The sequence below is a fragment of the Otolemur garnettii genome, unplaced genomic scaffold (genome assembly GCF_000181295.1).
Source record: "Otolemur garnettii isolate 467f Iridium unplaced genomic scaffold, OtoGar3 scaffold00076, whole genome shotgun sequence".
NCBI classification, from domain to species: Eukaryota; Metazoa; Chordata; class Mammalia; order Primates; family Galagidae; genus Otolemur; species Otolemur garnettii.
This window is the reverse complement of record NW_003852471.1, coordinates 4,246,526-4,267,598: the sequence shown is the minus strand read 5'-3', so window position 1 is coordinate 4,267,598 and position 21,073 is coordinate 4,246,526. Positions and strand designations below refer to the sequence as shown.

Sequence of the window (21,073 nt, the reverse complement as noted above, 5' to 3'; positions counted from 1 at the left end):
GATAACGTTCGTTTTATTCTGCAAATTCTTACACCCCCTTACTAAATGGATATCTACTCATCACAGGGATAACAATGTGACTGTTTGTTAACAGACGATGAAATGGTATGAATCATGAGAAACATGAATTTTAAAAAATTCAAAAGGTTCTCATTCAGCAAGGTTCAGCTTTCACAACGTGAGGCGTTTTTGTAATTGCATGATTGCCACGAGGCCCTTCATGCAAATATTCTGAGTTCCCTATGAGAATTTTCAGCATCTGCTGCCATATGACTGACCCGGCCTGAGTTACAACATCCGGCTGGCACTGTATTCAAACAGGACCCTGAGCACTTCAGCGTCTTTCAGCAGGTCCAGAGAGTTTCAGAAACCTTAGAGGCTGATGGAGCAAAGCTTTCTGTTCAAAGAGCAGAATCTGCCCCCAAAATGTGATTGACCTTCATTCTAAGCACGCTCTTTTCCCTGTTGTTAAACTGAAATCCATCCCTTCTCCCTAACATATTGGGGAACATCCCACTCAGTAGATCTTCCAAAAAATACCCACTATGCTTACACATCTCCTACAGAGGTTTTAAGGACTGAGCATTAAGAGCCAGAGCCTAAGATGAGCCAGGATGCCCCAAAGTCTGCTCAAAGAGTTCTCGAAGGAGAACGCGGCAGGGGAGATTCTGTCTTAAGGAGCTAGGCACGCTGCCCTGCATCTGAGAGGAGAAGCGCACCCTGAAATGCTCACAGCACGCCGCCGCTGAATGTTTCCTAGGCTTCAGAAGGTAAGCTGGACTAGTTTTGTTTTATTTTCTCTGATTTTTAAAAACCTGTTTAACAAAACATGAAGGGGAGGGGAGACAAGTTGAAAAAATAATTCCATGATGTTTGTTATGCACCAAACACTTTCAGACAGGCACTGATGAGCAAAGCTATACTCGGCCGTCTCACTAGGCGAGGGGATGAGCCTGTAAGTCCCTGAATTGAGGGGAGAAGGCTGGTGCAAAAGGGGAAAATAAACCCGAAACCAAGTCTTAATATAGGCCCAGAAACTGTGCCTACACCAGCCCAGAAAAGCAGAGAATTTGCCCTTTTTTTTAATCCCCAAAGTTCTGTTTCTTCACTGAACTATGAAGAACCACAGACTATTCAAAATGAATCACAGAAAATCCATGGTTCTCAGCACCGATTTTCTTTGTTTTTTGAGACAGAATCTCACTTGGTCACCCTTGTTAGAGTGCCAGGGCATCTTAGCTCACAGCAACCTCAAACTCTTGGGCTCACATGATTCTCATGCCTTAGCCTCCCAAGTAGCTGGGATACAGATGCCTGCCACAACACCCGGCTATTTTTAGAAACAGGGTCTGGCTCCGGCTCAGGCTGGTCTCAAACCTGTGAGCTCAGGCAATCCACCCACCTCAACCTCCCAAGTGCTGGGATTACAGGCATGAGCCACTGCAGCCGGCCTCTCAGCACTGATTTTTAAATAACACATCTAGTCAGATTATGGAGAGTCATAAATAGCATCTATAAATCTAAAAATCCATGCATTTAAAAATATATGTGCAGCTTTCTATCCTTAATTCCAAGAAACACTGAGAGCTATTTATCTTTCAATATTGGCATCATTTCAGTGGCATCTTTTAAAGGTTTCCTTTTACTGGTGAAAGACAGTGATTCATCTGGCCCTGAGGAAGGCAAACCCATGACAGACTTGCTGGTTCTCTGAGAGTTAGACGCAGAGACACTTGTCACCCAACACTTTTCTTTCTCAGAAGCCAGTAAGTTTGATGGGTAGCTTTTATCAAATGCCTTCTGAAGAAATGGCAATGTCTATCCTGAAATTTCCTTTGCGGGAATCGATTTCAAAGAACACATGTGATCTTAAGTAATAGTTTCTCCTTTGTGAGAAGGCCGCAGTCCTTTCCGTTTGCTTCTCCATTGATTTCCACATCTCTGCTCGTCCTTCAGGGAGTACAGGAGCCATGGCTCTATATGACCACTGGTTGCGAGTTCAGATCTACACAGAGGTGGTACGGAGTTTCCTGGCTCTGAAACACATGTGAGCACACAGAACTCTCTTTACCTTTCAATCTCATGATCAGTGAATTTATTGGGAGGGTGCTGACATAAAAAATGAAATGAAACATCTGAGTCTAACAGCTGCACAAAATTTGGACTCATGTAAATGGGTCTGACATCACACATTCTGCATGTGGGTTCCATGAGTCTTCTCCATATGGTGCTAATACAGTAACATGCCTACCAAGTCCCTGTGGTTTATGGCATGATGAACTCCAGAGCTGAGGAAATGAAGCCAGGAAGCCTATGCCACGAACTGAATGGAGCTGGCTCGGGTAATGTCTCATTCTCACTGAGCTGCTCAGTCAGACCAGGCATCAGAAGCCAGCTGGGCCTGGGATCAGTGCTAAGCTTGATGTCGGGGGAAATGGTCCCCACTCCTGTGAAGGGGCAGGAGAGAGGTCGCACAGTGTTTTGCCTTTCTCCATGGAAAAGTAGGTGTGTACATGTCAAGGGTTAGACAGGCGAATAAACGAAGCCAGCTTACTTCTTGCAGGCAGGCAGGGAAAGGCAGGGAAAAAGAAAGGGGACATAGTAACAGTTCAGTACAAAATCCTGGCAAGGTAATAGCAATCTTTTTTGAGACAGCACCTTAAGCTGTCACCCTGGGTAGAGTGCCGTGGCATCATGGCTCAAAGCAACTTAAGTGATTCTCTTGCCTCAGCCTCCTGAGTATCTGGGGCTACAGGCACCCACCAGGACACCCAGCTATTTTTTGGTTGTAGTTGTCATTGTTTGGCAGGCTCGGGCCGGATTCGAACCCACCAGCTCTAGTGTATGTGGCTGACGCCTTAGCCGCTTGAGCTACAGGCACCACCCAACAGCAATCCTTTGTTGCGAGGCCCATGGTAGCACTGATCAGATCAGTGACACACCATAGTGACCCACAGCTACAAACAAAAGCCACATGTGTTTTCTTTTTTCTGCTAAAGATGGGGGCTACAGGCTTTGGCAAATAGTTCTATGTTGCTCTGACAAGCTATAAATGTGGCCTAGAAAAATGTCTGTTTTTATTTATTTTTTAGTTTTTTTTAGAGACAGAGTATCACTTTATTGTCCACAGTAAAGTACTGAGGCATCACGGCTCACAGCAACCTCTAGCTCCTGGGCTTAGGCCATTCTCTTGCCTCAGCCTCCCAACTAGCTGGGACTACAGGCTCCTGCCACAACGCCTGGCTATTTTTTGGTTGCAGTTTGGGCGGGGCCGGGTTTGAAACTCCCACTCTCAGTATATGGGGCCTGTGCCCTACCCACTGAGCTACAGGTGCCACCCTCATTTATTTATTTATTTATTTTTGAGACAGAGCCTCAAGCTGTCACCCTGGGTAGAGTACTGGGGCATCACAGCTCACAGTAACCTCCAACTCTTGGGCTAAAGTGATTCTCCTGCCTCAGCCTCCCAAGTAGCAGGGACTACAGGTGCCCACCACAACGCCCAGCTATTTTTTGGTTGCAGCCGTCATTGTTGTTTGGCGGGTCCGGGCTGGATTCGAACCTGCCAGCTCAGGTGTATTTATTTAAAAAAAAAAAAAAACTCAAAGCCACCTGCTTATCTGTTGGCCCGTTAGCCATATAGAGGAAGACTTTTGGAAATAGCTAGTGGCAGCTCGGCTTTCCCTATTTGTTCAGCAGAGCTGGATCGCTTGCTCCTCTCATCCTCAGTTGCCAGGACCAGCAGCTGCACGCTGCAAGCACAGCATTAGAAATACAGTCAGCCGACAGATTTTTCAAGGTCAGAGAACTTATAAAATGCAGCACCCATTTGTCCAAGGGAATTATTAAGTGGATACCTCAGGCTGGGGACCCCTGGGGATTTCATAGCCCACAGCTGTTACCTGTGGGCTATGTGTGACAGCTCCCAGCTCTGCTGCACTCTGTCATCACAGAGGCCGGAGGAGAGCAGATCCCATAGGTGTAAAGGAAGTGGAGGGAGTTTGCACAGGTGATATCAGAGGTCTGAGGAAAAGCAGTCATAAGGGAAGGGAGAAAAAAGAGCAGAGATCAGAGGAGAATCAGAGAGTTACTGAACACTCTCAGAGTGCTATCAGAATTTTATTTATTCATTTATTTATAGTCATTTATTTTGAGACAGTCTCTCTGTTGCCCTGGGTAGAGTGCTGTGACGTCACAGCTCACAGCAACCTCAAACTCCTGGGCTCAAATGATCCTCTTGCCTCAGCCTCCCTAGTAGCCAAGACTACAGGGGCCTGCCACGACACCCTAAAATAGATTTTTTATTTTTAGTAGGGTGGGGGGGGTCTCGGTCTTGCTCAGACTGGTCTTGAACTCCTGACCTCATGTGATCCACCCACTTCAGCCTCCCAGAGTGTTAAGATTACAGGCGTGAGCCTCCATGCTCAGCCAAGAATTTTTTCTTTTTTTTTTTGAGACAGAGACTCAAGCTATCCCCCTGGGTAGAGTGCTATGGCTTCACTGCTCACAGCAACCTCCAACTCCTGGGCTCAAGCGAGTCTCCTGCCTCCAGGCGCCTCCCAAGTAGCTGGGACTACAGGCACCCTCCACGATGCCCGGCTATTTTTTGGTTGCAGCCATTGTTGTTGTTTGGTGGGTCCGGGCTGGATTTGAACCCATCACCTTAGGTGTATGTGGCTGGCGCCTTAGCCGCTTGAGCCACAGGCGCCAAGCCACCAAGAATTTTTAAATGCAATATTACCTAGCTACTTTTCTTCCTCTCTAATGATTTAACTTTCTTAAAATAAATCATTAGAAAAATAAAATTATGTTAATAGAAAAGTGACCTCCTAAGCAATTATTACTACAATTTATTTGCTGTGAAGATGAGAAACTCCTGTGATTATAACTGACACTTAAGCAAAAGAGGTCATCTTAATAATGGAATCATTGTAGAGCTCCTTTAAAGCCTGTTTTAAACTTCGGGTTTATTGTGACCATCACGCTACTGCCGTCCTCTGTCACAATGGCCCATGAAGCGATGATTGTCAAAGAAAAGCAAATGGGTTTGGGAGGAATTCAAGTCTTCTAATCTCCTGGGGCCCACGGTGGTGGCTTAGATCCACCCCACTGCTGCTGAGATCAGAGAGTCTATTTTGAAGCTCTATGCAGGTTCTAGAGCCTTCTCTAATTACCCCAACTGGAATTAAACAAACTATACAGCGTTAATGAACTGTGTGGCCACATCTGCCTCTGCCAGGCACGCTGCAGCCCTGCCGCTCGCTGTTAGGCTACCACACGCTAATTATCTTTAGGTTTTTCTGCACATTCTTTTCCAAACAAGGCAGCCCTGCCAACTTGTCAACAGGGTATTTACTCTCAAAACTGAAGTTACTTTTTTTTGCTGTTGCCTGAGAATGCCCATAATCACTTTCTCATAGACTTAGGAATGGAAGCAGGATTGTACCTTTTCAACTGCCTATTTAAAGGAGAAGGAAAAAAGTCTCTGTAAGCTAGCTTCCTTGGTGATTGTAGTAATGCAAGCTTCTCCGATTTAAACCAGAGATCAAGAAATGTTACCCTTCTCAGCTGGTCGGGAAGAAAACAAAACATGCAGGTGGATGGTGTGAAATTTAAGCAGACTTGGGAAAGAGCTAATCCACATGGGGAGCTTGCCACGGGAGAGGGGTTTTAACAGCTCTCTGGTAATTTCCTGTTTTGGTTTGCCCACTTCGTGTGAATGCATGAGGCAGCGTGCCAGAGCAGAAAGAGGAAGGGTTTGGAGGCCAAGTGTCCCTGCCCTGCCACTCTGAGTGAGGCCACTTGTTGCTCTGAGCTGCAGTTTCTACATCTGACAATCAGGGGTAATGACATCTACCTCAGCGAGCTGCTGTGAGAAGTTACATGACAGGGGATGTAGAAGGGCGTGTGTCATGGCTTGCTACTTGCCACAGCTGTGTGACTTTGTGCCAATTATTTAATCTCTGTACTTTGGTGTCTTCATCTGTACACGGAGGTGATAGTAATACCTCCTCCTCTGAGGAGTGAAGATTGAATAAATTAACATATGTAAAGCACTTACTTGGTGCTCCAGTCCGTTTTTAGTAATTTCTATTTACTCAAAACTACGGCCAGCAGGCCACATGCAACCCGCCTAGGACATTTATCCGGCCCGCTGGGTGTTGTTACCCCTGCTGCCTGTCCTGCTTAGCAGCCGACTCATCCGGGGCCTGCAGTTCGGCCCTCCAACGGTCTGAGAGACAGTTTAAAAAGTTTGAGGACCCCTGCGGGTATACATGTTATTTTTTTTTTTCAGGTGTTCTTTACTTTACACTAATTTAAATACAACAGAACATGTATTTATAACTCAACTATTACTGAGTATTTTGTGCAAAGCACTAAGAAAGGTGCTGAATACAAATTAAATCCAGGGCATGGTTTTCTATTTTGCAAAAGGAAATAGTGGTAAGGCAGTGCTTGAAATCAGCAGTTCACATAGACAGTACCTACTATTGTTTTCAACACAACGCAGAATGCGGAAGACACAAGACACGAGATTAGTTCATTGATCCCAGTTAGTGCGAACAATTTAGACCCAAATATAAGACATAGGTCAGCTCTTTCACATTGGTTCCTGTGCAACATATATGTGTGTGTACATATATAACACAATTGTTTAAAAAGAATTTTCTTACATTTAAACAGCCCAGATCTCCAGGCTCACCTTCACAATTTCATTTCCACTGGCCTAGGCCTGGATGTATAGGTAGGTGTACACACTATATAAATCTATCTATCTGTTTTTCTGTACCTAGACATATATTTTAATTTTTTTAATTGAAAATGGAAAATACAAAAGAATTCACACTATGACCAAATCGCATTGATCTAAGAAATGTAATAGTGGTTCAACTTTTAAAAATCAATCAATGTAAGGCATTCTATTAACAGACTAAAAGAGAAAAGAGATGCAGAAAGGGGGTATCACAAAATTTCATATGCATTCATTATAAAACTCTCATCAAAGTACAAATAAAAGGAAATATCCTTAACGTAAAAAAAGATATCTACAAAACACCTATAGCTAACATCATACTTATAGTAAGAAACTTAACACATTTTCCCTAAAATGGGGAACAAGGCAAGGATATCTTCTTTCACAACTTCCATTTACTTTCACGCTGAAAATATTAGTTGTTCTGAAAAGGCAAGATGTGGAAAGAAAAGGGATCTCTATTCACAGAGAACTGCCCAGATAGATATTCCTTAAAAATCTACACAAGCCCCTAGAACTAAGAAAGAACTTTGGTAAAGTCTCAGGATAAAAAGTCAATGCACACAAATCAATGGTATTTCTATACACTAGCATTGTAAAACTGGAATTTAAAATTCAAATAACAATACCACTTAGAATAGCACAAAAAATAAACCTGAAACAATTATGTGGGATGTGTACACTGAAAAGTACAACACACCAAAGAGGAAAACCTCATAAGATCCAAGTAAGTGGAGAAATATACCATATTCATAGATGAGAAGATTCAATATTGTTAAAGTGTTAATTCACCTCAATTTGTTATGTAAATTAAGAGTCCGATCAAAATTCCTGCACCCTTTTATGTAGTTACTGATTACTGGTTGAAAAATTTATATAGAAAGTCAAAGTAACCAGAATTGCCAAAAACTTTGAAGACTTTCTACCTAATTTCAAGGGCAATAGAGAAAGGATAGACGTATTTATCAATGAAACAGAAGAGAGGGCCAGCACGGTGCCTCACACCTGTAATCCTAGCACTTGGGGGGCTGAGGCAGGTGGATGGCATGAGCTGAGGAGTTTGGAACCAGCCTAAGCAAGAGCAAGACCCCATCTCTGAAAATAATGGGCATCATGGAGGGCGCCTGTGGTCCCAGCTACTTGGGAGGCTGAGGCAAGAGAATCACTTGTTTTCCAAGAGTTTGAGGTTGCTGTGAGCTCTGAAGACATGGCACTCTACCAAGGGTGACAAAGTGAGACTCTGTCCAAAAAAAGTAAAAATAAATAAAACAGAAGAGAGAAACCAGAAACAAACTCACATACACATAGTCCACGGACTTTTGATAATGTTGTAAATACAGTTCAATAGAGAGAAGAGAGTCTCCTTAAATCAATGGTGCAGGAACAACCGAATGTCCACATCTTAATTCATCCAGGCTATTATATCAAAATGTTGTAGACTGGGTGGCTCATAAATAACAGATTTTTTTTTTCCACAGGTCTGTAAGCTGGGAAGTTCAAGATCAAAGTGCTGGCAGTTTTGGTGTCTAGTGAGGGCCTCCTAATTCACAGACACTCATTATTTCTCTATCTCTTCAGCATAATCCCATTGATGAGGTCCTTTCCCTCCTTACTGAAGCATCTCTGAATGGCCCTCCTTCCCAATACCATCATCTTGGGGGTTAGAATTTCAACATAGAAATTAATTTGGGGGAAAACACAAATATTCAGGCTATAGCAGTCCATATGTTAAAAAATAAAAAATCTCAGTTTATAAGTCACACTTTATATAAAATTCATTCAAATGGATCATAGAATCTAAACATAAAGCTTAAAAATCATAAAACTTCTCAGAAAAAATACAGGAGAAAGTGGTATGTATGACTTTGGGTTAAGTCAGTGAATTTGAACAAGTATCAACTTTATACTTTCAGGAAGATTTTGACAGTGTCTGGAACACCTTTAATTGTCATTAAAGACACAATTGTGTGTGAGTGTGTGTGTGGTGGGCATGCCCCTAATCAAATAGGCTGGGGCAGAAAGACAAATACAGCATAATCTCACTTAATATGTAGAATCCAAAGAAGTCGAACTCATGGAAATAGAGAGTAGAATGAGTTACCAGGGACTGGTGGGACGTACTGGTCAAAGGGTACAAGGTTTTAGTTAGAGAAGATGAATAAGTTCTGGAGATGTATTGCAGGTATCGTGACTATAGTTAACAATAATGTACCACATATGTGAATTTTTTTTGTTTGTTTCTTTTGCAGTTTTTGGCCGGGCCTGGATTTGAACCCACCACCTCCGGCCTATGGGGCCAGCGCCCTACTCCTTTGAGCCACAGGTGCCACTCCATATTTAAAATTTTTTAAGAGAATAGATCTTCAGTGTCCCAACTTCCAAAAAAAAAAAAAAAGGTAAATATGGTGATGGATATATTAATTTCACTTAATCATTTCACAGTGTATATGTATATCAAAACATCATTCTATAAATATATATATTTACAATTTTTGTCAATTATACCTTAATAAAGCTGTAATGGGAAATAATAAAAAGGAAATAAAATAGAATTTCCTGTCAGATAGTTCCAACATCTGTATCATATTTGAATATGATTATGATGATTACTTTGTCTTTTAGGAGTATGTGGTATTTATTTCTTGTAATTTTCTGTTGAAAGCTAGTCATTTTGTGGAGGATAGCAGAATCTGAGGTAAACAGTTTTTCAGGGGTTTTTTTTGGCAATTTTTGGCGGGGGCCGGGTTTGAACCCACCACCTCAGGTACATGGGGCCAGCGCCCTACTCCTTTGAGCCACAGGCACCGCCCAACAGTTTTTCAGTTTTGATATGGGGATGTCTTTCCTTCTGCCAGACCATTAATGCAGAGGTTTTAATTAATCTAGGTTTGGGTTGGTATTCTTGTCCTCAATTCATCATAGGCTTCAAATTCTTACGGACATACATTCTGTCTTAAGTAGCAGTGAGTTCATCAGAGCAATGTCTGGTTCTGAATTTTAGTTCTTCCCTTTCTATTAGACCTCTGAAAGGGTCTCTGCCCATTTCTCCCCAGTAGTACTCTGCGGCTACTTGTTATTTGAAGCCTCTTAGCTTGATAGCAGGAAACAGGTGGTGTTCTCTGTTTTGAATAAGCCTCCTTCTTAGTTATATGCCGTATCTTTGGGCTGGGGGAAGGGCATGGCTTTCAGTTCTCGTGCTCCTACCTTAGCTGTGTTTGTGAGCCCAGTGTGTAATCCCATCCCTCCCTAGGTTTTCTTTCTGTTCCCTTTACCAGTTGCAATGTGTGTTCACCAATGACCTGCTTATTGCCCTTTCCCTCTGCAGATGAAGACTTTCTTCCTTGGAGATAGGACAAATGGATCCAGCTGAAGTTTCTTGCCCCTTCTACAAGATTGTTCTAATCCTTCCTCAGTTCTGCAATGTAATGGGCCATACTTAGGGCTTTCTCCAGTCTCTTCTGTGAACACCTATTGGGGGTATCATGCAAGAGCCCACAAGAGGTGCAGATCCCCCAAATTCTGTCACCCTCATCCCAGGGGTTTTCATACTCACCCACCACTTTATACTTAGTCTTCATCGGCTTATCAAGTACAGTTATGTATTGCTTAATGATGAGGATACATTCTGAGAAATGCATTATTCGGTGATTTTATCATTGTGCAAACATCTTAGAGTGCACTTACGCAAATCCAGATGGTACAGTCCACTACACACCCAGACTAGATGGTATAGCCTATTACTCCTAGGCTGCAAACCCTGGGCAGCGTGTTACTATGCTGAATACGATAGCAGTTATAACACAATGGCAAACATTTGTGTACCTAAACATATCTAAATATAGGAAAGGTACAGTAAAAATACAGTATTATAATCATACAGGCCCACTATCATTTACGCAGTCCATCATTGACCAAAGTGGTAGCATGTGGCATGTGATTGTATTCAGCTGAACTCTTCTTACTGGTGTCCAGTAGCATCTGCCCCAAGTAAGCACTTTGCCTTTTTTTTCTTTCTGCAAACATTACCTCTCCTTGCATTTTGGCCCTGTTGTTTGCTCTGAAACTTTAGCTCTCTGATAGTTTCAAAAAATGTGAATTTGATGTTAGCCCGATAACTTTCATTGTAAATGTGAGAATGGCGTTCCTTCTAGCTCTCTACATCTCAGGGTGGAAGCCTTTGCCTTTAACTTTTAGTGGCTGCACTTTATTCCATTCACTGAATGTGTAATATATTTTATTTAGCCAATCCCAGTCCCTTATTATTGTACTTTTAGGAAATCTTCTGTTTCTTTGCTATTATAAACAAGATTAAATGACCCTGTAGGTGTCTTAGCCCACTTGCTTTGCTATAAAGGTATATCTGAAGCTGGGCAATTTAGAAAGACATGAGGTTTATTTGACTCACGGTTCTGCAGGCTGTGCAGGAACTGAACTGGTGAGGGCTTCGGGCAGCTTCCACTCGTGGTGGAGCTGGTGGGTAGGGACCACGTGGCCAGACCGGAAGCAAAGGGGAGGGAAGCTGCCAGACTCTCTTTAATGATCAGCTCTCGTGTAAACTGAGAATGAGAACTCACTCATTACCTGGAGGATAACACCAGGCCATTCGCAAGGGATCTATCCCCATGGCCCAAACACTTCCCTTTAGGCCCCCACCTCCAAAACTGGGGATCACATTTCAACATGAGGTTTGGAGGAGTCAAATATCCAAACTGTGGCAACAGAAGAAAACATTTCCTGATGAGGAGGCAATATAAATAGTCCCACAGCCTGTAGACTTTGTATACACTTATGCAGTCTGCACAAGCACGTTAGGACTGAAAAAGGCTTGCGCTAATGAATTCTGTCACCGATGTTTTTCTCATTCTCATTTTAGAATAAATACTACCCAAATCAGATTATCTAGGTCAGTGGTTCTCAAACTTCCTAATGCCACGACCCTTCAATACAGTTCCTCATGTTGTGGTGACCCCCAACCATAAAATTATTTTCATTAAAGGCTCGCAGCATTAGGAAGGTTGAGAACCACCGATCTAGGTAATTAGCACAATGGGTTTGATTTGAAAATAGGAAGCCTATAGCTGGGTTGTTCCCTGCCCGCCAGGACTGACTTAGTTTATGTGCTCCACCCAGCCCAGGAAGGGAGTTTCTCCTTCACCCAACCAAACAGTGGTCAGTGTTTGGGTAGAAAGAGAGATGCATTCCAGCTGTTCTAAAAAATGAAGAAAAGCAAAAGCTTTTCCTTTTTTCTTCTTCTTCAGAGAAATAAGCAGACCTTCTAGTAGGAGAGTCTGTCTTGAATCAGAAAGGGTTTAACTGAATCACAACAGGAAACAGCTCCAGCTCCAGCCCAGCTTGCTCCAGGTCCTAATGGTGAATAGAGCATCTCCTCCCTAATTCCTTCAACTCGGAATCTGACAGGTGGCTACTCTGAAGGGCCCTGACAAAGCAGTGTTGAACTTTGCCTTTGGGATTTCTGCTGTCATGATAGCCTAAAGAAAAATGAATAGTTGTCAAAGGAAGAAGCGTAATCAGGAAACCCTGCCTCTAAATGTAGCTAATTTCTATTTAATTGGCCAGTAACTACATTTAAAATAAACACCAGTTGGTAATCAAAAACAGGAGGATGAAGGATGAGCAATTGTGTAAGCAAGATAGAATTACTAGGCCAAAACAATGTTGGGGGAAAGTGGAGAGGCATGCTGCCTCGGAGGAAACATGGCTGGGAGAGGAGGGACTGTCACAGATGTGGGCCTTGCGATCTCATCAAGATTTATATCAGCCTCTACTTGTGTTTGTTAGCCATCAACAGAACTGATTTTAATCACCAACTGGTCTTTAATTATAAAGCATTTGTTCTTTTATTACATAAAAATTAAAAACACATGTAAAGGGCAATTTAAAACTGCCAAACGGGATGAGTTTGGCACATCCTGACGCATCCTTAGAGTCAGAGGCAGAGATGGGATAGGTTTCCAGAAAACCCTTCAGCCCCCCTGGGTACTTGCTGACCCCCTGGCTGCTGGCAGCATGGGCTTGCAGCAACCATAGCTGCTCCCCCCAGGGGAAGAATGTGAAATTCACAGAGCTGGGTTGGGCTACCCCCTTCCCGCTGCCAAAGTGTCCCTTGCATTTATAATCACTGCCTTTCTGTACCACCCAAGATGAACTAATGTGTCTTGTAAAGGCTCATTCAGTTGGCTGTGCACTTTGGCATTAAAGGGGGTCAAGGGAAAGAAAGGGAAGGGGAAAGGTACAAAACGGCTTGAGTAGGATCCATTGGCTGTGAGCAGTAGTTTTCCTTTGAGGAAGATCTTTTCAGTTAAACTTAAACTCTTATCCTATTTATGTCCAAAATATGAAGTTCTAACAATCAAATTCAAGAACTTGCCACTGTGAACTTATGTTGGCAGCACTGTACAAACAACTCCGTAAAGTTTCATAACCTTGGTATATCAGCAACTCAGCTGTGTTCGTGTCCACGTGTGACAGTGTCTTGGGGGCGTTCATTATGGTTGCATGTTTTTGTGTGCTATCACGAGAATGTTGGAGCTTGAATTAGAGCACCCAACAAACATTTGTCAATTTCTTGTTAAATTTAGCAAGAGTGGAAGTGAAATCAAAGTTGTGTTAGTCCAAGTTTATGGGGATAATGTCATGAAGAAAATGGAAGTGTACAAATGGATTAAACATTTTTCTGAGGGGAGAGAAAGTGTTGTTAGGCCACAAGGCAGTAAGGAGGTCCTAAAACAATGAAAACATTCTACCCGCATATCAGACTCTTGCACCTGGAGGCAACACCCTACTCCCTCCCTACTCCCTCATACCCGTGCTAAAAATAACCGTCGCAAAAACCCCCAGAGCAAAACTGCCCAGCAACCCTGCAAGTTATGAATTCCCCAATCACCAACCGCCTCATACCCTAACGCACCCTCACCCCCCCTGCATGTAGTTTTTCGCCTTAAAAGCAGCCTGTAACAGCCTCAGGGGGTTCCTTCCCCTTGTGGCTGAGGAACCCTGACGCGCCAGCAATAAACCTGCCTCTTGCTTTTTGCATCGATTCGTGATTGTGAGTGGTCTTTGGGTAGGCGACCCCCGGGGTGGGCACAACAGTGTCACTGATGAAGAGCGGTCAGGGCAGCCAGTAACAAGCAGAACTGACAAAAACATTGCAAAAGTCATCTAATTGTAGGTCAAAATCATCAACTGACTGTAAGAAACTCAGACCAAGCAAACACTGATAGAGAAACAGGAAAATCTTAACTGAAATTGTGGCATGAGAAAGATGTGTGCAAAAATGGTTCCAGAGGAGCTCACTGATGAACCAAAGCAAAGGAGAATCACAGTTTGTCAAGACCTTTTGGAGAGGCAAGGTGATGTTTGGGGCCGTGTGATCAGTGGTGATCCAATCTGGGTGTACCAATACAAAAACACAGTATCTGAAACAAAGTGTCAATGTGCACAGTCATTGGTCCAAAACAAGAGTGAAAACAATGTTTACTCTTTATGAATTTATACCAGGGATAGTTAACCATGTTTACTATTTGGAAGAGCTGAAAAGGCTCCATGAAAAAGTTAAACAAAAACAATCTGAACTTTTTGCTAACAATTCGTGGCTCTTGCATCACAACCATGCACCAGCTCACAGGGCACTGTCTGGGAGGGAGTTTTTAGCCAGCAAACAAATAACTGTATTGGAACACCCTCCCTACTCACCTGATCTAGCCCACAATGACCTTTTTCTTTACCTAAAGATAAAGGAAATATTGAAAGGAAGACATTTTAATGACGTTCAGGACATCATAGGTAATAGGATGACAGCTCTGGAGGCTATTCCAGAAAAAGAGTTCCAAAATTGCTTTGAAGGGCAGACTAGGCACTGGCGTCAGTGCATAGCTTGCCAGAGGGGAGTACTTCAAAGGTGACCGTACGAGATTTGGTAATGAGGCGTGTAGCACTTTTTTCTAGGATTAGTTCAGGAACTTAATTGTCATACTTTTGTATGGGCTGTGTCTCCCTCCTAGTCAGCATGAAATTGTCTTCCTTTAATTCATTAGAAAATGAGTTTGCTTTTTTTTAAAGACTAAATTCACATCACTCCTTAAGGTTTATTGGATCACCTGGAAGCTGTGCATTTTCATCACAGGGACTGAGAGGCCCGGCGAGCATCTGTTAAGAGAAAGGACCATGCCTGCGGCTTGAGGTGAGCGGCATGTCTCATCAAACTGGCCGCCTGGGATGTTAAAGCACTTTGTAAAATGAGGACCAAGAAGGCCACCCAGCATTGACTGTTTTCTAAGAGCCCAGCTAAATTAATCACAGCACACAATAGCCCTGTAAGGTAAAATAATGGTTCCTGGTATTTTGAAAGCAATCAGTGATCCACAAAGAGGTAGGTAATGTCCCCCAGAACCAAGATGAAAGCCCTGACATTGAGGGAAGTTCCACTCCCTTCCTGTCTTCAAAGGCCAGCCTGTCTGTATCCAGGCAGGGTCTTAGGAGAGCCAAGCTTGGTGAGAGTGGCCCACAGGAATGAGAGGCCACTGCACAGCCAAGGCTGGTGGGCACAGGCTTCTGGGACGGTGGGGATGGGGACTTAGGTGGGGGTGGCAGAGGTTTTGTTTCATAATTGCATATTCACTTTGTAAGTGGTCAGGCGGCAGCCAGGCCTCCTGCACAGGGTCTCAAACCCAGTGGAGGCTGGCTTCGGCCCAGGCCACCCACACACTGGCACGCCTGTGCACATGGAGGCCAGCTTCCCTTTCTGTGCGAGCGCTAGTGTGGATTCCTAGTCACATCTGCACAGCCAGAGCAAAAGCCTGTCATTTCCTTAGAATCCAGCCTCTGGATCTGAGCTTCAGATAAGTGTTTTATTTATTTATTTATTCAGGTCTCATCATTTGATTGAGGAGGAAGGTTGGATTTTCTTGGCGGGAAGAGATTGGGTGAATTATCTGAAAGCCTGTGAGTGCTGTAGAGGAACATGGCATGCCTCTCATCTGGGGCCTCTCCAAGCAAAAGCAAAGGGGACCTCAGAAGGCTTCCGGCAAGATGTTTTAATCCTGAAAACAAAGGAGCACTTCACCTCCCATGTGTTGGGTGGGAACTGTAAAACAAGACACAGTCAAAATAATCATTAAGGCCACACCAAAGTCTGCCCAAAGCTGGGAGCACATTCCCAGGAACCTGCCGGGCTGTGGCAGTGGCATATGTGGTCAGTCTCCTTTCTCAGTCGCCAAAGAGCTCATTTCAGCACAGTGAAGACGTCTGAACCCCGTGTTGACTAAAACCGAGGGGCTGAGCTAGAGGGTAAACAAATTTGCAGTGCTGTGCTTTAATTGTGTTCATTTCATACATATATGGAATCATTTAAAAAAAATTGTTTTTAAATTCAAAATGCCCCAGAAATTCAGCAACTTAAGGGAACTATCACTAAGACTGTTTCACAGCAACATTTGGACACTATAAAGATTATTTCAGGAACTAGTGGTGATAAATGAGAGAAGGGACAACTTTTCTTAACCGTAACATTTCAGCAGCTGAATACTGAGATCAAAACCAAGAGCACACATTAAAATGCCTGTCGGGAAGAGCCCACTAAAAGCTGTCGGCCTCCGCAATGTGGGTAGTTTGTGTTTTCATCTTATCAAGCAAAAATATACCCAAATTCTCAAATACGCATTCAGTTAGTAAGAGGGAGTGAGGGGTGGGGAAGTGTGTTCTCATTTGGCAAATCCTTTGCAGATTGTTCTAGTCAAAGATCCTTGCGGTCTGGGCTATGAGAAAGAGGTGCCTCTGCCCAGAGACTGTGGCTTCCTAGGGATCAGCTTTCAGCAAAGCCAGGCCTGGGGGAACAAAGGGCAGGCTTCATCTGCCTGCGCTCTGCAGGGCCCTGCGCAGTGGAGCTCCATTCCAATGCCCATCCCATGGCTTCTGGGGCATCAAAGCTTTTTAATGATTCTGACTTTGAATATCAAATTGAAATGAAAAGTACATTTCAGAAGGATGGGCTCTTCTCACAGGGCTGAACATGCTCTATGCAAACGGGTCGGCCAGGCACTAGCTCTCATCAAGCTGCCATCCTCAGGACAGTCCATCCCCTGCTCCAAAATGTACTGATGGCTGCTTTCCCTCCTCCCTTCTCCCCACCCCCCGAGAAAGTAGAATTTAATTGATCTAGGTGTGGCCTGGGCATCAGGGTATTTTAAAGCTCTCTGAGTGATTCTGTTATGCACTCAAGGTTGAAAACAGCTACAGAGTGATTTAACACAGCATTCAAGGCCTCTCGTGACCTAGCACCAGGCTACCTTTCCAACTTCTTCTTCCCCTACCTCCTCTCAGCTTGGATATAAGCCACAGAGACATTCTCACTGCCGCCTTGAATATACTTGGTTCCGGCCACCTGTCATATTAGCCAAAATGCAGAGACAGGGATAGGGCCTCCAAACTATTTGTCAGAAGGCCAGGATTCTGGAGAACAGTGAGAGCAACCTCTCCAAGACTGTTTCTCTTCTTCCTTTTCCAAATAACAGTTTTATATATAAAAGTTAAAAGCAAGAACTGTACTAACCATTATCTTAACAGTAACTAACATTTATCTTAAACAACAGTAATGGCCATGACCCATAATAAACAGTAATCACCATAACCCATGTGCTGAAACAACATTTCTAATTACAAAGTTAGTCCCCTAAACCAATTGCCCTACTCAAGATACACACTTCCAGGTTAAAGCTGAGTTTATAAAACAACAAGAACAAGAGACGCGAGGAAAAGGTCACTTGGGGCCTAGAGTGACCGGCCAGCTGTGTCCCGTCAGCTCAGCCCAGCTGACCCCATCTTAGTCTCCTACACGTCCCTCTGTATTCCCATTTCCAGGCTTTCTTTCACACCCACGTTATTTCAGTCTGGGCCCAGTTCCAGGGTCCTCTCCTGCTCTGTGAAACCTTCTCTGGCAACTTCACCTTCACTACCACAGTGCTCCTGTCACCTGGCTTGGGGGCACTTGTGACAGCTCTACTGCAGCACCTCTCACATTACACAAATGCCTTCTGCTTCCTCCCCCACAAAGTGTGGACCCTTATAGTTGTGGCCATGAGCACAGGGCACGGCGGGGTACCGGCTTCTATCAGAGCTTGCTGACTTCATGTTGTGTTATAAGGTGTCGATACTGACCGCACCAAGCACAGTTCTCAGATCCCTGGGAGATTCTGAGTCAGTAATTTGGAGATATGAGATGTATATCTTTGCTACTCAAAGTGTGGGCCATATACCAGCAGCAGCTACCTTATCTGAGAACTTGGTACAAATTTAGAATCTGTTTTAACAAGGTCTCCAGGCAATTCACATGCACATTACAGTTTGAGTGATATTTTTTAATAAGCTCTCCGATGGCCAGCCTGCCTACCAGCATTTGGGACCCACTGTTGTAGAACTTTATTTCCTGACAGTAGTGGACCCTGTGTGATTACCTACTGATTCCTTTTATTCTTACTTGTCCCTTCCTAACAAACCCTGATTGTGTTTTAAAGGTGATCACCCAGCAGGCCTGTGCCTCAGGGAAGTTTGACCCCACCTCCTGTTCCAAAAATGGGCCTGATTGGTCAAAGGAACGTCGCGTTCCCCTGGCAAGGGTTTGGTGCAGAAATGCACCGAGGCAGGTGCAAGTGAATTTGGCAATGACCAAATTCAGGTCAATGAAATGCAAGTCTGCTAGAAGCAAGGCAGAGAAAGGGTCTTCTGGTGACTCCCAATCTGTACCAATCCCCTCCTCAGTGGCGCAGCCTCACAGAAGAAGGCTTTCCATCCAGCAGGGTTGGACTAGAGTTCAATCCTTTCAACACCAGTTGCGAATCCAGGATCAAGAATTTCAAGAAGGCTTTGATGGTGGCTGTTGCCTCTCTGTACATCAGCCCTGGGCTCTTCTGCTTGTCAGAGGAATTAAAAGGATGAAGGGAAGATCCTGGTACACCTCCCATAGAGGATGACTTTGGGTAGCAGCCACAGCCCCCAAACCCTCCCATCAAGAAGTCCCAGAACTCCAGGATACATATTGTCTTTTGTGGGCAAGATGTAGAATTTCCCAACAAATATCCATCAGGTTGTCTTCTGGGCTGTGTGGACCTAATAGGTGCTTTTCTCAGCTGCAACTCAACCAGCAGTTTCCAGACATCAGTCAAGAAGAATCTGATTCTCCATTTGTTTTCATCTGCAAAAATCCCTAGGAAATGGTTGTGACGGTTCCCCTTAAGGGAAATCCAAAAATCTGGAAACTGGATTCCAAGAACTATCAAGGAACAAAGACCAAAGACGGGATTAGTGAAGCAGAAAAAAGCTGTCTAACAGGAGGAAAGGAACCAGGCGTCATCGTGGAGTTTTGTAAACTAAAACTGCTGTCCAGTGCTCCTTTGGCATTGAGGCAGTAGAAATCTAAGGACGGTATCAGCCTTGAATCTCTCAGAACTTAAAATCTGCCCCAAATCTGTTTATTTTATTTAAAGAGTGGGGATTCTTACTCTATGTAGTGGGTCAAAATCTTTGAAAACGTTCTTCGTAAAAACCTACTTAAAGAAAAAAGAAAGAAAATGTTTCTTCTTTCGGAAGAGATTGTGTGTGTGTGTGTGTGTGTGTGTGTGTGTGTGTGTGTTGGGGGGGCTCTCTCTACTTTAAGACACTGTCTCGCCTGACGGTGATGCCTTGGAGACACTGCTGCTGTCTTTCCACCTGTCTAAAGTAGAAAGCCCACACTGAGGCCTTAGCACGGAAGTAGAAAGGACCAGGGTCTTACAACGTTGTTGAACTCTTCTGTCTCTGAACTCCTTGTTATGGAAGGTAATTTTCTGACTGTTGTGAAAGCTGTTTTTGTTCCTTTCAACCAAAAGTATTCAGTGATAACACTGAACATCTTACTATATTTATTCAATCAACAAATATTTGAGCATCTACCATTAGGCCTTATGCTAAGTGAATTATAAATAGTAGTTCTAACTCTCAAACAATCTATAAGGTGAGTATACTATTCCCATTTTACGGATAAGGAAACTGAAGCTTGGAGCAACAAAGTGATCTGTTAAGTCAAAGAGCTACTAGGTGGTAAAGTTGGAATTTGAACCTGGGTCTGTCCAAAGTTCCTGTTCTTTTCACTCTTTTGTATTTCCTGGTTAGAATAGCCTTATTATGGGAGGTTTTATTATTATTATTATTTTTTTTTTGAGACAGAGTCCAAGCCGTCCATCACCTGGGTAGAGTGCCATGGCGTCACAGCTCACAGCAACCTCAAACTACTGGGCTTAAGCAATTCTCCTGCCTCAGCCTCCCAAGTAGCTGGGACTACAGGCGTCTGCCACAACGCTGGGCCATTTTTTTGGTTGTAGTTGTCATTGTTGTTTGGCAGGGCCAGGCTGGATTCGAACCCGCCAGCTCCAGTGTATGTGGCTGGCATCCTAGCTACTGAGCTGCAGGTACTGAGCCAGTGGGAGGTTCTAGTTGATCAACATTTCTCACATTTTTGGACTCGGGATCACTTTATTCTCTCACAAACTTTGAGAAACCCCTGAAGGATTTTTAAAATTTGGATTATATTTATAGATATTTGCCCTAAAAAGTTAAAACAGAAATGTGTGTTTATTAATCCATTTGAAAATAACAACCCATTTCATAAGTGACACATTTTTATAAAAAAAAAAAACTATTTTCTAAAATTAAACAAAATACAAGAGTGACATTGTTTTACATTTTTTTGCAAAACTTTTTAACATCCGATTTCATGGAAGACAGCTGGAGTCCCTCTGCTTCTGGATTCAGTCCCTTGTGAGACCTGCTTATGGATGAAATATACAAAGATAATCTCAACACAGACAAGTCACTGGAAAAAGGAGCATTTTATGAACTTTTTCAGATAATTGTGTATGTACTTTGACACTACAACAGAACTGTACAAGTAGTAGTTTCTTAAAGGTTAGTTGCAATGTGGAAGCCAAAGCTGCATGGATAAGTTTTTATCTCTGCAGCATTAAATCTATTGGTCTGGGGAGGTGCCTGTGGCTTAGCGGGTAGGGTGCTGGCCCCATCTATTGAGGGTGGTGGGCTCGAACCCGGCCCTGGCCAAACTTTAACAACAACAAAAAATAGCTGGGTGTTCTGACGTGTGCCTGTAGTCCCAGCTACTCAGGAGGCTGAGGCAAGAGAATTGCCCTAGCCCAGGAGTTGGAGGTTGCTGTGAGATGTGACACCATGGCACTCTACCGAGGGTGACAAAGTGAGACTCTGTCTCTGAAAAAAAAAAAAAGGAAAGAAAGAAAGAAAAAAGATCTATCGGTCTGT

At 43.5% G+C, this 21,073-nt stretch overlaps 1 pseudogene; it reads left to right on the top strand.

Annotated features, from left to right (window-relative positions):
- The window catches only part of LOC111726707, a 71,845-nt pseudogene extending 52,752 nt beyond the window's left edge, over positions 1 to 19,093 (top strand).
- Positions 19,094 to 21,073: the final 1,980 nt, after the last annotated feature.